Source organism: Plectrocnemia conspersa, unplaced genomic scaffold (genome assembly GCF_051122295.1).
Source record: "Plectrocnemia conspersa isolate PC_06_02 unplaced genomic scaffold, ASM5112229v1 ptg000001l, whole genome shotgun sequence".
NCBI lineage: Eukaryota > Metazoa > Arthropoda > Insecta > Trichoptera > Polycentropodidae > Plectrocnemia > Plectrocnemia conspersa.
In genome coordinates, this window is record NW_028277165.1 from 29,047,094 (window position 1) to 29,062,243 (window position 15,150).

At 30.3% G+C, this 15,150-nt stretch overlaps 1 protein-coding gene across 1 annotated transcript in view; it reads right to left on the minus strand.

The window, feature by feature from the left end:
* LOC148239515 (E3 ubiquitin-protein ligase RNF19A-like) overlaps positions 1-14,345 on the minus strand; it is a 101,641-nt gene extending 87,296 nt beyond the window's left edge. Inside the window, exon 1 of the mRNA XM_088196840.1 lies at positions 14,233-14,345. The gene's annotated coding sequence lies outside the window, so the exon portion shown is untranslated. The remainder of the gene's footprint in view (positions 1-14,232) is intronic.
* Positions 14,346-15,150: the final 805 nt, after the last annotated feature.

A 15,150-nucleotide genomic window follows, 5' to 3' on the forward strand; every position in this document is an offset into this window, starting at 1 on the left:
TTTGTTCAAAATTTCTGTTGTTACACAACACAAGTTAAATAATAAAATGATTTAATTTTTGATTACTTATTTGTATTTCTAACCCAATTTTGTACAAATTATTAGCGTTTTAAGTACATTTTTAATCTGATTATGAATCATAATATTTTTTCAACAATATATGACGTAGAAGAAAAAAATTTTAACAAGTAATTCCAAGAAAGGAAAGTGTACAATATACTATTTTTTCTTTGGAAATCAATCGACCTCAATTGGTAAAACAGTTGAGAAACCTTGACCCAAATGAGAACCTATTTTTAATCTCTGGTTTTAATGAAATTCTATATTGATTGTTTTATTTACACTCATCTATACAACCATACATATAATGTGTATGCATAAGAAAATTAAACGCGGTGTTCGAAACCGATCCTGATTAAAAGTAAATAATCTAAAATTATACAAACACTGAATATAAAATGATAACCGTTGGTGTGAGGTAGTACAAACTTTGTTACATAACCAAATTTACATCAACCAAAAATTACATACGATAAATCAGCAAATAATTTAACATATATGTATGTAAATTTCAGTAGATAAAAAATGTTTCGTAAATACATTTGTACTGTTTATATTTTATACAGAACGTCTATCATCAGTATTCATAATAATAATAATAACAAAAAGATGAAGAAAGGCAATATTTTGATTACTATCATTTAATTTATCTCAGTCGTCACTCCTTTTTTCAATTTAAATTAATTTTATAAAATATAAATTATTTGTATACTTTTTATCAGGCAATCGAAACGTTATTTTTTTCGTTCCAGTTCAATTAAATATATATATATATATATATATATATACATACAATATATCGATTCGGTTCAGGTTTTCGTTCCGGAAAAATATCGGTTATTACGGTTTTTGGTTCAGCTTCGAGTGATTATTTTTTTAATTTGTATTAAATTTTTTTTAAATATGTTTTTTTTTGTCTAATTTTTGTACACGGTTAAAGTTATTCAATATTAATTCAATGTCTACATCTATAGAAATAAGAAATCTATATGTTTCTATTGCCGATTCTTTACTTTTTAAAAATCCTGTAAGTCTACCTTTTCATGGGATGTTTCACTAGATGATTGTGCTTGTTCATCTGTGATTGTAATTGATTTTTTTATAAATATAATTTGTTCCTAATATTTTTCAACAAAAAGGTATAGCTCTAGTTTTCGTTCCTACAAAAAAACCCGGGTTTTCCGACTTTAGATTAATTTCCGGTTTGAAGCCCTGGAAAATACTATCATAGAAAAAAAATATCTAAGCATTTTAAATCGTGGATGTTACTAATTTTTGCCAATGTGATTCAATTTTATATTATTAAAAATAATAGTATCTTTTCAAACAAAAATCGACGATATATAAAAAAAACAGACTAATAACAGATTTATTATTAGTGTGAAATTATACAAACATATTAAACGTGTGTATTATACACTAATATTTTCCCACTATATTATATACATATTTTACAAGCAATTAACATTTTTTAATTATTTGTTACTTCTGAATGTCTGTAAATATGCGCCCACCCAGAAAATGTATGGAAATTCTTAGAATCGAATATAATTCGACCGTATTTTTCGACCTTGGTCTCATTCGTGTTTTTATTGGAGAGTGCTACCTATTACAATATTTCATACGCAATCGACTTTCGTTTAATGTTTGTTCTAAAGTCTATGAAGCCCTAAATATACAGTTTCTTATTATTGCGAAATATCCAAATTGTTTTTTCCGCTATAAACTATCTATGTTTGGAATGAGCAAAATAATTACGCAATGAAACACAATAAATTCTATTCGTTATTCGTTAAATGACTCGTGACCTGTTAGTGGTACTGTGATGACGTAATTAATTAGTTACGTCATATTAAAATAATATTAAAAACAATAATCAATTTTGTAGCCACGCCACATTTTATTCAATACTATGAGGTTCTAATAATAATCATATCATCAAACCTCCGGTTATAGATATAAATAAATATAATTAATTGGAAAAGCGTCATTAATTTTTATTTTTGCACAATTTACATAAAAGCTCTAAACATTCCAACCTTGGAAGCATACGCGGATGCAGTAGCAATATCTCAAAGAGCACCATTTGTCGTTCTAATCAAGTTGTTTTTATAACTATTTAAAAATATTCCATTCGTATCTCTTAAGTGCTTCGTTTTTCCCATTGTTCTTAAACTGCGGAATAAAATCTAGCTTCTCAAATTCGTTTTTCGGACGAAATTATTTTTTAAAAGCCATACTTCGAATCATGAAATATTCTGTAAGTATTCAAAGAACGAAAATTTAATTTGGAAAATAGTGAGTCATTTTTTAAAATAGACGCGTGGTTTGCGGACCACTTTGTATTTATGAAGCTTGTGTTCCGAAGATTTAACTAAACTTCATTTGAAATTTAAGGGGTTCTATTCCATGGTAAACTTACTGTAAGTAACTATCTGCAAAGGTAGCAAAAGCACCCCAAGGTATTATTAAAAGAAAGGGTTACAACCGGTTTCCTTTAATATTCTAATATCACATAAAACCCACGTCTAGACACAGCCATAAAAGCTATGCGGAAACAAAAAACAGGTCTGAACTTCAGCAGAAAAGTTTCATAAAAAAGGACATCTCGGGGGTCATCTGGAGCTTTGCCAGGTTCACTGCCAGAAGTTTGATACTTTGTACGCCACGGGTCGATAACCGACGGGTGTTAGTTAATCAAACCGGCAAGGCGAAAATAAAGGAGGCTAAGGAAGTACAAGGAACCCGCAGAAATTTACAAAAGCTCTTTGAGCACAACGCACATCAAAGTCAAAGTACTTTATCAACAAATTATATTCATGGTTTATCTCTAGATGCCTCAAGATTGAGAGTAAATGATCGATTACTTTTAAATGCGTTTAATTAACTCCTTTTGACATTTTCATATACATAAATGGCATATTTGTCATTTTTCAGGAGAAACATTTAAATCATATGTTCGGTAAAATATTGTAATTAATTATACTGTTATAAAATGATTAGAAGTAATAGAAAATCAAGTTAACAACTGATTATTAAAGAGGCGCATTATTAAATGAAGCAAGGTTTTTTTAATTTATTATATTTGAGGCGCTAAACAGTTTCTCGTATGCAGATAGGAACTGCTTTTCAGGAAATGGTGACTTGTTGATGGAAATTTTGGAAAAGTTTTGATTTCAAGAAACCTCTTCTCTCCGTCGACCGCCAAATATGGCAACGGGTTCAAGTCATTGGCTACATTGGTTATTGTCAGCGAAGTACTGTGCATTACAGATAAGACATACGCCTTCGAGTTCGACACCGGGGCTTTGCCCTTGGTTTGTCAGACCTCCACAAGGCTCTTAGAGAGCCAGAAATCAGGTATTTAAAACCGATATTGAATGAGGATTTAATTAAAAAATATTTTCAATAATTATATTTAGAGAAAAATAGCAATGCGATTCACACAGGGCCGACCGCCAGCTCTATAGGGTAGTTAAAAATCAAAATAAAGGCCTAACATTTTCTTAAACTATTTTCAAACAATGTTGCTAAAAAAAACTAAAATTAAATATTTGAAAAAAATCTTAATTTATTTAAGCTTATATATGCTATAATACAATTATATTGAGCTTACTTATAAATTATTTTCGACAACATGTCAATTGCACTGGTTCTTTTTTATTAATGTTTAAAACTGCAAAATATTTTTTTAAATTATATATAGACAATAATTTTAAATTCATTAAAAAGGGATTGCACTGAAATTTAATAGTATATTTTTATTACTAGCAAGCGATGATGGTCTCATAGTAACTCTATGCACCTCGTTTTGCTCTTCAATGGACACTTTGGTTAGTTACTATTATATTCTTTGTTCTGTGGTTACCGCTTTTTAGCCGCTGTTTTTCAGCGTTGATCTACTAATTTTTATGTCATGAATGTGTATTTTATTAAATAATTTTAATACAATGAACAACTACTATCTATAACTATAACAAATACTATAAATTTTAAAATGCTTGTAGTTAATTTTAATTAATAATAAAATTATTAGCGAAAGATAATTTATGGTAAAGTAGTATTGGTGTATGATAGTTCAATGTGATAATATGTGGAGGGGGGGAGAAACTACATAAGCTGGGGCTGACCCTGAATGCACAAAGCTATAAATTCACTTAAAAAATCTAATAAAATAATACCTTTTTAAAAGAAACAGTTTTCTTGAAATAGTTATTAAAAGTTAACCCTTTTACAGCGGATGGCTTCTATAGAGGTGATAAAAAAAAAAACGCCAGTACTCATTAGACACTTAAAAATGTCATAAACCTTTGAGCCTAATTATATGGTTATTTAGTATAATTTAAGATTATTAAATCACTTGAATTTATTGAACCATATTTTTAAAAATACAGCATGAATATCAATCCTATCGATTAGCGGTGAAGTCAATTCGCGCAGCTGTTTACTTTTTGTATATTTGGCGTGCCGGGAAGACACCGAAATAAACTCTGCAAAGCACATTGCCTACGAATTATTATTGTCAATGGACAGAAGTCTTTTCATACAGATGTTTACTCTTTGTATGTTTAGCATGCTGGCAAACAATATTTACTAATTAAAGTGAACATTTTGATTGGATTCATATGCTTTCTTCTTGAAATACACAAAATATAATTTTTGGTAAACAGAAAATGGCAAACAAACCACGATTGTACGAGATTTTGTCGTACTTAATATGTACGATGTGAACAGGATAAGATATTATATATGTACTACAAAATCCAAATATTTACATTGAGTCAATATTCTAAAATATGGTTTTGATAAATAAAATATTTGTATGTGGCACTATTTTTAATACACAAAAAAATTATCCACGCAAAAAAGAGACTATAACGTTATTTATTGTATTTTAATGTTATAGGTTGCTGATCTTATTTGAAAATAAGATTAGCAAAAAAAAGCAGAGAGTGAAGAATTTTAGTGTACATGAACAGTCATATTGTTAAAGAGCAGTGAAAAAATAAAATCATTATTTGCACAGAGGGCCACCGTTGCTAAGAGTACACATGTGTACAAATATTTAACAACATGTATTGAATAAACGAATAATGGTAAAACGTATACAATTTTAGGTTGAATATTTTTTTTAATTATTAAAAAATCGTGGCTTATAGATCACAGCCCATTATAAACCCATGGCATCGAAAGGGTTAAGATAACTGGGTATTTAAATAGTAATAATAACTAACCTATAGTTACATTCAATTGAAGTAATCATCTGTTGAATTTCAAGCAAAATATATATATGCTTTAAAGTGTCCATTCAACAGTTAAATCGATCGAATACAACAGGTAACAGGTGTTCACTAAATTATCATATTAGTATTCAACTGGAAGACATAATTTAATAAAACTGAAACTCTTGAACTGAACAAGTGTTCCTATGGAACAATCGCTACAATATATTAGCACTCGCCTGTCATAAATATAATTCGTGACGTAAGTCCAGCGTATTAAACATTTGTTATTGACAACTAGGACCTGATGAGACCATAATCGAATCTAGTTGGTGCTACGTGCAAAATGGTCGGATATGTGTGCAATATGATTAATATTTTTGCGAAGAATTGTGTGCACGTAGCGTTAGCACAAGTAGTCACGTTCGCTTACGTTATCTGAGGTCAGCTACAAAAAAAACTGGTTAGGTACGAAGCAGTACTTTCGGTCCTTTTGAACCAAAGTTTTGAAACCAGTATTATCACCTCAAATCAACAAGGTGATAAAAAACCGAATCCATTTGGTCACAGAAGCAATCAGAAAAACCCATAGAACTAAAGTGCTACCTTATACACAATGTACATTTAGCCACGTAGCACAATTTTTTTCAAATGTAACCATTGTACGATAAATATCTTTTAACAACAGGATTTCGAATCAACCGGTTTTCCGAAAAAATGTGATAACTAGTTGATCACTGTCGATATTTGCTTGTATGTAAAATACGAACATTTATAAAAAACATAGACTGGATGGAAGACAGGCTTCTAAAATATTGTTTTATATTAACTATTCAATTTTTTGTTAGTTATAAATGATAATTGTCTATACATGGTGTCAGTTAACAAATTTTATTCTGCTGTAGAAGTCCCGTCTGGTTTAACCTTTAGAAGTCCAAAGACATGTACGTTATGCCCAAAAGGGTTTTAGGTGCTCCAACGGCGTTAAATCGCATGATATTGACAAACATTTGAAGCCCCTTAATTTTGTCCAGAAAATGACATACTATAAATCTTAATGAATTAGGATTATTACAACACATTAAAACATATTTTCGAATGAATTATAAACAAGTTATAAAATTAAAATGATGGGTATATCATAAAATGTAAAGAAGTTTCTAGGTAAAACTCACATTTACAACTATACCTAATTGTCATGATGTGTAAGTCTGCTAATCTGTTAGATCTCCATTCATGTATTGGCAAAAAATGCAAGTCAGAACATTTTCTTTGAATATATTGAATGAAAATGTAGTAACTATTGTCGTTTTCATATTTTATTTTGAAAATATAAAAAACAAGCAGATCAAATTTCGACTTTGTATGTATCGTATTTCAAATAATAATAAGCGCTTAAACAATCTTTCTGACATTCAAGTACTTCTAAAAATACTTCATATTCTAGTACCAATAAAAATCAATAAGACGACTGTATACAAAAACCTTTTTGTCCCATTTATTTATTTACTTTCATTCATTACATTGTAAAAAAATATTTTTAGAAATGTGTGCAGCAAATCTTTATTCTATTGGAACAATAAGTTTAGATAATAATCTAAACTGGACGCCTCCTAAATTTTTAAACCAGGAGCTAGAGCACCACTTCTCAATTTATTCAAATTAAATATACTCCTATATTATTCATTATTTTTTAACAATTACGATTTTTCGGAAGAACCTTATGAGAACGGAGTGCGTAGAAAATTGCAAATATGTTTGTTCAAAATGCGACATATTTTTTTCTAAGAGCAGATTTATGCGATAGAGATGTGATTTATTTCTGAAATTTATTTTTTTGCATATTTAATATTTATTTTAGAATATCGCAATATTTATTTTCGAAAAATTTATCTCTCGTACATTTATTAATTTAAAAGTAACGTTAATTAAATATAAGTTATAAATTTAATTTCGTGTTCCAATGAATTACAAGTACTTCTAATAGCAGATAACGGTCTTTCAGGGTGCTGATTTTTAAGATTAATATCGCCATTAAAAGATTTTTCAAAAGCACGTCTTACAGTTCCCTGACTAACAATACCCTCGCCAAATCACAAGTTAATATTTCTCGTGGCCACCGCATGGTATTTCAGTTTAAACTCGTACAAAAAAAGATACTATATTGCATACAAAACATGTGACTGCAAATAACAGCCCTAGTGGAATAAATAAAAAATATAGTTATTTACTAAACGCCTTTTTTTGACTGAATAAAAATCGCCCACTTAATACATTGCCTGATCTATAATATAGTGGAGAATCATAAAAAAAATGAATTATAATTTTATAGATCTACGCTAATTGTATAAATTTTTTGTTTTTTAAAATAATTTTTAACTCTTGATAACAGTCATATCACACTGCTTATCTGAAACAATATTGACGGGAAACTAATCTTTCCTCGAGATAAATGGATTTCTGATAAAACTAAACCGGGAAGTGGAAGTGTTATTTTTTCTCGGTATGTTTACTACTACTTCAATAGCGCTGCTATAAAACACGTATTTTGAGAGTCTAGTGCTTTATTTATTTCTTAAACGAGTATTTGTATAATAAATATTGTTTACAAAGTTAAAATGTATACTGAATAAACCAATCGTCGTGAAATTAAAACGTCCACATATTCTAACCAATTTTAATCCCACGTTACTTATGTTCCTCAAAGGAGCCAAAGCTTTTAATTCGAAATTATAACTGACCCTCCGGGTAGAGCCCTGCAGGGTCAAACGAAACGGCATTTTGTATTAATACTGTAAACGCACACATACACGGACCAGAAAGCCCTACGAAACAAACACTTCCCAGAATATAATGCTTTATTTGTAAGCAACCAGAAACTCCACCCATAGCAATATATTTACGTATGCTGAATAGAATCGAGGCAGGGCCGAATAAGTCGCATTATAGCGCTTGTACCGAACGCCTTCAAGGATGACTCGTAAGTATCAATTTGTAAAATGCATACATTACTCATCATGATTACTGCGTATAATGTAAGGTCGTATTGATGATAAAATATGCACGTGCCTTAATTGAGAAGCACAAAAGTAATACGTGTGTGAGTTATTCAAGAATTTAAATTTTCTCTATTTTATTGTTTGCATGTCGTTTAAGTTTGTTTGAGGAAAATGTCATGAATCAGGCCGCGCAGCGACAATTCCGCAGTTCTTATTTACGTTATTATTAATTGTTTAAAATAAACGAATCCATTAGATCATATTTTTATTTAATTTATTCTTTAACCCTTTCCACGCTATGTGCAGCATATGTATGTTAGGCTTCCGAGTCGGGTCACTAGCGCAAAGCGTATCATATGAACGGGTCATAAAACCGCGCGTTTTTAACGAAACTAGAGGAAGATAGTGGTCCATATGAGCTTACAAATTAGTTTGACTCATTGGAAACGATTTCATTATTATTACAATTTGAAGTGGAACAATGGCAGATTTAATGTAAAGTAAAATATTTCTTTCAATTGTTCGAATTTTCCGCGTTATCGTATTGCGCAACTGTATAGGGCTGCCACAATCAATTTATGGAAAAAAAAATTAAATAATAAATTAGTGACCAATTTAACCGTTTGAATGCCGTAAAGACGCCAGTGTCCGCTTACGAACGACGACATGAATGCCGCTAGGACGCGGGTGTCCGTTTCTAGTTTTGTATTTTTTTTTAATTATGAAATAATTTTTTTCAATACCTTATAAACTGTATTTAATTTTGTTCCTATAATAAATATCGGTTCACACAAAAGAACGAAAATTTTCAGAAATATTTTTTTAATATATTTATAAAATCATCTATATTTGTCAAAAAAATGCTTGGCATTCTTAGCATACACCGCCTAATTTCGCTTGAAATTAAAAGGGTTAATCACGAATATTATAAATATCTCAATCGACAGCCTCTAAAATAAAATATTTATTTTGGAATTATCTAATAAAAAAAGCATATGCTATAAAAAATGTATTTAAAATACATATATATTTAACCGTTTATATATATCAAAATGATGGCAAACAACTACTTTTATAGAGAATATTTGTTTAATGTTTGTCCACACCCTACACCTACAATAATGTTTGTTCACACCCAACAAAAAACATAAAAGAAGGTGCACGTCTAAATATATGTATTAAATATGTGACGTATTTTTACTACTACTATTTTTAGTGAAATTGTAATTTTTTTTTAAATACATACAATAGTAATATAATTTTTTTCAAATACAATAATAAAATTTAATTTATTTTGCAAATATATTTTGTCGATACAAAAGTTTAACGTTATCTGTAGATACGTGTAGCACGCCAAAATACTGACCATGCGCAACTTCCATAGAACTGTAAATCATTACTTTTGCACACAAAATGATTTAATCGGTTTTTGCATTCGATTTTACTATTTTTATAAATTTAAAAAACTGCCGATTCATTAACTTTCAGGCACAGAAAATAATACAGACGTGTGACATCGATTGTATTCGTATGGGTAATAAATATGTATAATTATAATATTACGTTATATAGGGTTGTGCCATCCCTATGCATTTCAGTCATGCGTATGTGTACGTGTGAGTGTGTGAGTCTATATTCACATGTGTGTGTGCCGCTATTGCACACACCGGATAATTTGAACGTTAATGTTTTTATTCTTGCCATATTATTTATATTAAAATTACAGATTTATTTATATTATATAGATCTTTATCATTTTTAAACAGTAAATTAAATTTACATTTTAAAAAATATATTTTTTAGATTTAAAAGATGATGAAATAAGCCAAAATTGGGTGTCGCATGGTCCATTAGACTTTAACGCCATTTCCAGTCGCTGTTTGATCGAATAATGTATGTAAAGTAAATAGAAACTTCAAGCGAAGGAATACCTTGGTCGTTTGCAATATCAATTAGTAAAAGTGAACCGATTCGCTAATAATTTACCGACGGAATAAATCAGTCAGCTCTTCAAAAACAAAGGAAACCTCGTCAAACAACACGACAGCGTGCTCACAATAGCGAAACGGTTCTCCAGTGCTTTATGGTAATGGATACCAAAAGAAGATCGCGATGTCATTCAATGTCAGCTAGTCCATGACTGCCACTATGCTTATGCAACGCATAAAATGTATAATCGATTTCGTAATCAACTACCGGGTCCTTTACCGCTAAACTTAGACTTCCCGTTTCTGCGGAAACAACGGGAAGTGATTAAGGAAGACTAAAAGGCGTATTCAAGAATCTGAGGCGCGAGAATTTTAATGAAGGGGGATTATGTCGGGAAGGAAGGCGCAAAAACGATTTTTGATTGATTTAATTTAATCGCCTTAATCAAATCTTCACAAACATTAAACCAACATTAGGTTAAAACGTAATTTTATGGATTATATATAGCACATTGGTAAACGTGTGGTGGAAAAGTCAGTGGTTTTCAATCTTCTTACACCTACGAATTGGTAGAAAGAGAACTATTTTGCGAACTGGCAAGGTTTATAATATGTTATTTTTTAAATCTAATATTAAAAAAACTATAGTTATTTAAAATAATGGACATCCGAGCAATAAAAATGCCGTTAGTCAAGTCAAGAATATTATTTTAAAAAGAAGCTTTAAGAGACGTAGCTCTTCATTGACGTCCTATTGGTTTATCTTTTTGGTCAAAAAGATTTGAGCGGGACGCCACCAAAAAAATTGAATACAATGGACTAGCGATATGATGCCAAAATTTCCCTTGCGACGCAATTACCGCTTTTAAAACGGTAAACCTAGACCTTCTAAGACCCTAGGCCTAGTCTTCTAGACACATAAGAAAGTATCCTTCCACTCTGATAATCAGATTAATTCAGTTAAGCTAAGAGTTAACTAAGATTCATAACGACTTGTGAAATTTGAGACGCAATCACGGCACAAACTATCGAGTAACTGTTGAACTTCTTCCCTTAGTTCAAAAAGACGTAGATGTAATAACTTAATATCAATAGATACCTCACTTCTCTGCGGAAAAGATGTTATTAGGTGTTCCTAGTAGATCGTTATTGATCAATAATTAGAGGGGTAACGTTCGTACAAACTCTGATGCATTTCCCTTATCTGAACTATTGGTCCGTCTAGGTAACTTGAAACAATATAAGTTCTTCCACCTTACGAAACAAAGTATAATATCATAGCTACACACGTCAATTGATTCATTGCGTGTCTTTATCCCCTCTACAGTACTACTACACTACTACTCATTCTTTACTATCGATGGCCATGCCAACAATTCTCACATGAAAGGTGTTTTCCGAAAGTGGTATAACCTCTAGTTTTTGACCAAGCATACCAGTGTTTTGACCGCAAAAAAATGCAAATAGGCATCAATATAATTTATTTACAGATTAACATAAAAAATAATAATATTACAATTGATAAGCTTGTATGCTCTTTAAAATAAACATATTCATTGCATTGCACAAAACAGCAAGAAATCTCAGTAAATTCGGAGTGCGACAAGGATTCATCTTGTCCCTATTGCTGTTCCATAAGAAAAAAAAAGCCAAAACGATTATGCATAATACGCAGTTTGGCCACAAGGCCGCCTCGGGCTCAGCCTCATTGTGATGATGACCTCGTTGTTATTAATATGAATAATAACACGTATAAATGTAACCATATTATAATTTAGCCTCAAATTCTATGACTGGAGACAGTAGAAAGCAGTCTAAAATGACGCAAATTTGTTTTCGCAACACCCACAAAACAATAAATCAGGTCAGGCAGAACGACATTGATTAATGTCGAGTTCATTATTGGACAACCACTAGATCGAGGCTTTAACGGTAACTGAAAGAGGTTGTTTCTGTCTAAATCTTCGCGCCGAAGCAACAGGTTAATCTCGGTAGTTTCACGAGGGAAAAAACACATAAACGAGATGAAAAGTCAATCGAAAGAAGAAAAGCTCTTAAATTCTGATTTTCAAAGACTATATAATATAACCAACAATTAAACTTGATATAAATATGTAAAGGACTCATGGCAAGAACTGTTTAACTGACGTACTCTTAAAAAATGAGTTATCATATCTGCTTAGGTAAACATAATGCGTAATTTCAAATCGCAATGTGGTTAAAATATATAGCACCAGCGAGTGAAGAATGTGTTAAATGTGTTTTTTTTTTTTATTAAAATAACTCCAAGAAAAAAATCGCCCTCTTACATGAACCATCAAAATATTATGCATAATAATATTTGCGATCATATTTGTCTAGCTATTTATAATTAAAGTATTTTTAATTAAAGATATGCCACTACACACTATTGAATATAATAGTTGAGCTGTTGTTTTGTAGTTAACTATATAAAACATTTTTTAATATACAAAATTAAATATGTACACATATTTTTAAAAGGTTTACAACCACTACCATTTTCGTGCTTAATATGCATACTTATTGAAGGTTTTAATAGGGGTCTGGAAATGAAAAACATTGAGCTCTTGTGCTAGCTTTTGTATCGTTAATCTCGGATCTGCACTGATAGCAGCCCTAATATCCTCACTAACAACCCTAATTCAATGGCAAATTTCCTGGAACGAATTTTTTAGAACCACATTTGACACTCTCTTAATTGAATAGCATCCCTGCTCATTGCATTACACGTTTTAACTGCTATTGTCGCATTATGACCAAGTTGAGACTCATAAGCATAATATAGCTAAGCTGAGAGAATTTTATCTCTACTTTAATTGTTGATTTATGGTTGAAAATATCGAAGCAAAAAAAATCCCATTGCTATTTAGCATCATTGACACGACTAATGTTAACAAATACCTAGAAAATAGTAAAATTATCGTTCATTTCTAAAAAGCTATACATTTTTGCAAATGTAAGAAAAAAACACAAAGACTAACGGGACAACCTAAAATGTGGTAATGTATTATATATACAAATGTTAATAACTGTTATCAGCTCTTCCGGCGTCTTTTTTGGCTGTAAAGTCACACTCAAAAACGATTTGATGGCAAAGCCTGGTATAGACCACAGGAACAAAGATAATTCACTTTCGTCTGTGAATAAAAATAAAAAATGTGTTGCCAGTAATACATTCTTAAATCAACCATAGATAACAATATTTACATAAATTAAGAAATTAATGATAATAAATTTAAAAATATTAAAAAAGTATGCCAAATTATTTTTAAATAAATAAATTTGGTAGATTGAGTAGAAGTTTATATGTTAGGAATTTAAAAAAATACTCAGTTTAAACCTAATAATGTTTATCTTCTACTTAAATCGAATATTTATATCGCTTTATTTTCGATCAAACAGTGAAATACATATACCGAATCAATACCATTATGGTTTTCTATGCATTATACCTACATGCTACATAAACCCATTATTTTGATCCACACAATATTTACTTATGATTACAATCATATCTATATAATATACGACTATTTTGTAACATATGAGTGACAATAATATTATGCACATAGGCATATAATAGACATTTCAAAGCGAAAAACACATTAATTTGTATTAAGTGCATTGTATATGATAGCGTTAATGGTGTCAAGATCGCACAGAATCATAAACTAGTGAAAAGAGACATGATCAAATTTATAAACAAACATAATCCTAGCATGAAATTATTTGATTAGATAAACACATAATGTATTGAATAATTAATGTGAAATTTGTTTATGTCTGTCTGCTTTCATTTTTATCAAATTATTGTATACGCTTAAAAATGACAAAAGTGGCGATGAATGAATTATTTAGATGTTTGTGATTGTTCCAGATTTTATGTGACGGATGTTTGTTTAGATGTTAATTAGTGTTAGAGAAGGATGTAAATGAGCAGCTGTCTACGGTGGTTTGACAAGAACCGGCCAAATTATACGGTCAATTGCGATCGTGACTCACCAGATATTGGGTTGAAGTCCGTTTCTAGCGATGAGGAGCTGATAAAGATGTAGATTTTAGCTCAGACATGAAGCGACGACAGCCACATGCCCTACGGCTGACTGATCGACATTAGTAGGGTACTGTTTTGCCGACGCCATCGTTTGTTTGTACGCTTACCGCTAGAGGTGAGAAACAGGTGTCGATATGTAAAATTATATTAAAGCACACAAAAATGCATACTATATAAAATTTTTGTTTATTATAATTTTATTCCAACTCATACATACCGTTAAAAATTTAACTGAATGTAGCAAATGACAGTTTAATATATTCTTAAATTTTGGCCGTAACACAATTTTTATTAACCAAGTCAATCGTTGTAAAATCAATTTTATAAATGTAGTGAGAGGTTATACGATTTTAGAAATTATTAATATTTTGATTATTTAATAATAAAAATTAGGTTACAATAAACTTAATTATGCGTGGGTGAGGGAATACATATTTATGTTCTAAATTGTATTATATATCTCATATATACAATAATTTTGACTAATAACGGAGTTGGGGAGCCATGGAGAATTGTTAATAGTAATATTATAATCCCCCCCTCCCTGCAGAAGTGTAGCTAAAGTATTTGGCGCCCAGGGATAAACTACCTAAATTGCGCCTCCCCCTCTAATTTAATATATATTTTAAATGGTAATATAAATTTTATTATAATAAAATTAAGCAATATACCAGACAGTTTTGCCAATTCGTTAAAGTAATCTGTAAAATTAAAAAATCTAATTTTAAAGATTTAGAAATATATTATTATAATAAAGCAACTTACAAAAAATGCATGGATAATTTTATTATGAAAAAATTTACATAATAATAGTCTATAGAGATTTTTTTATTTTGCAGTAGCAAACTAGTGAATTACATCGTATA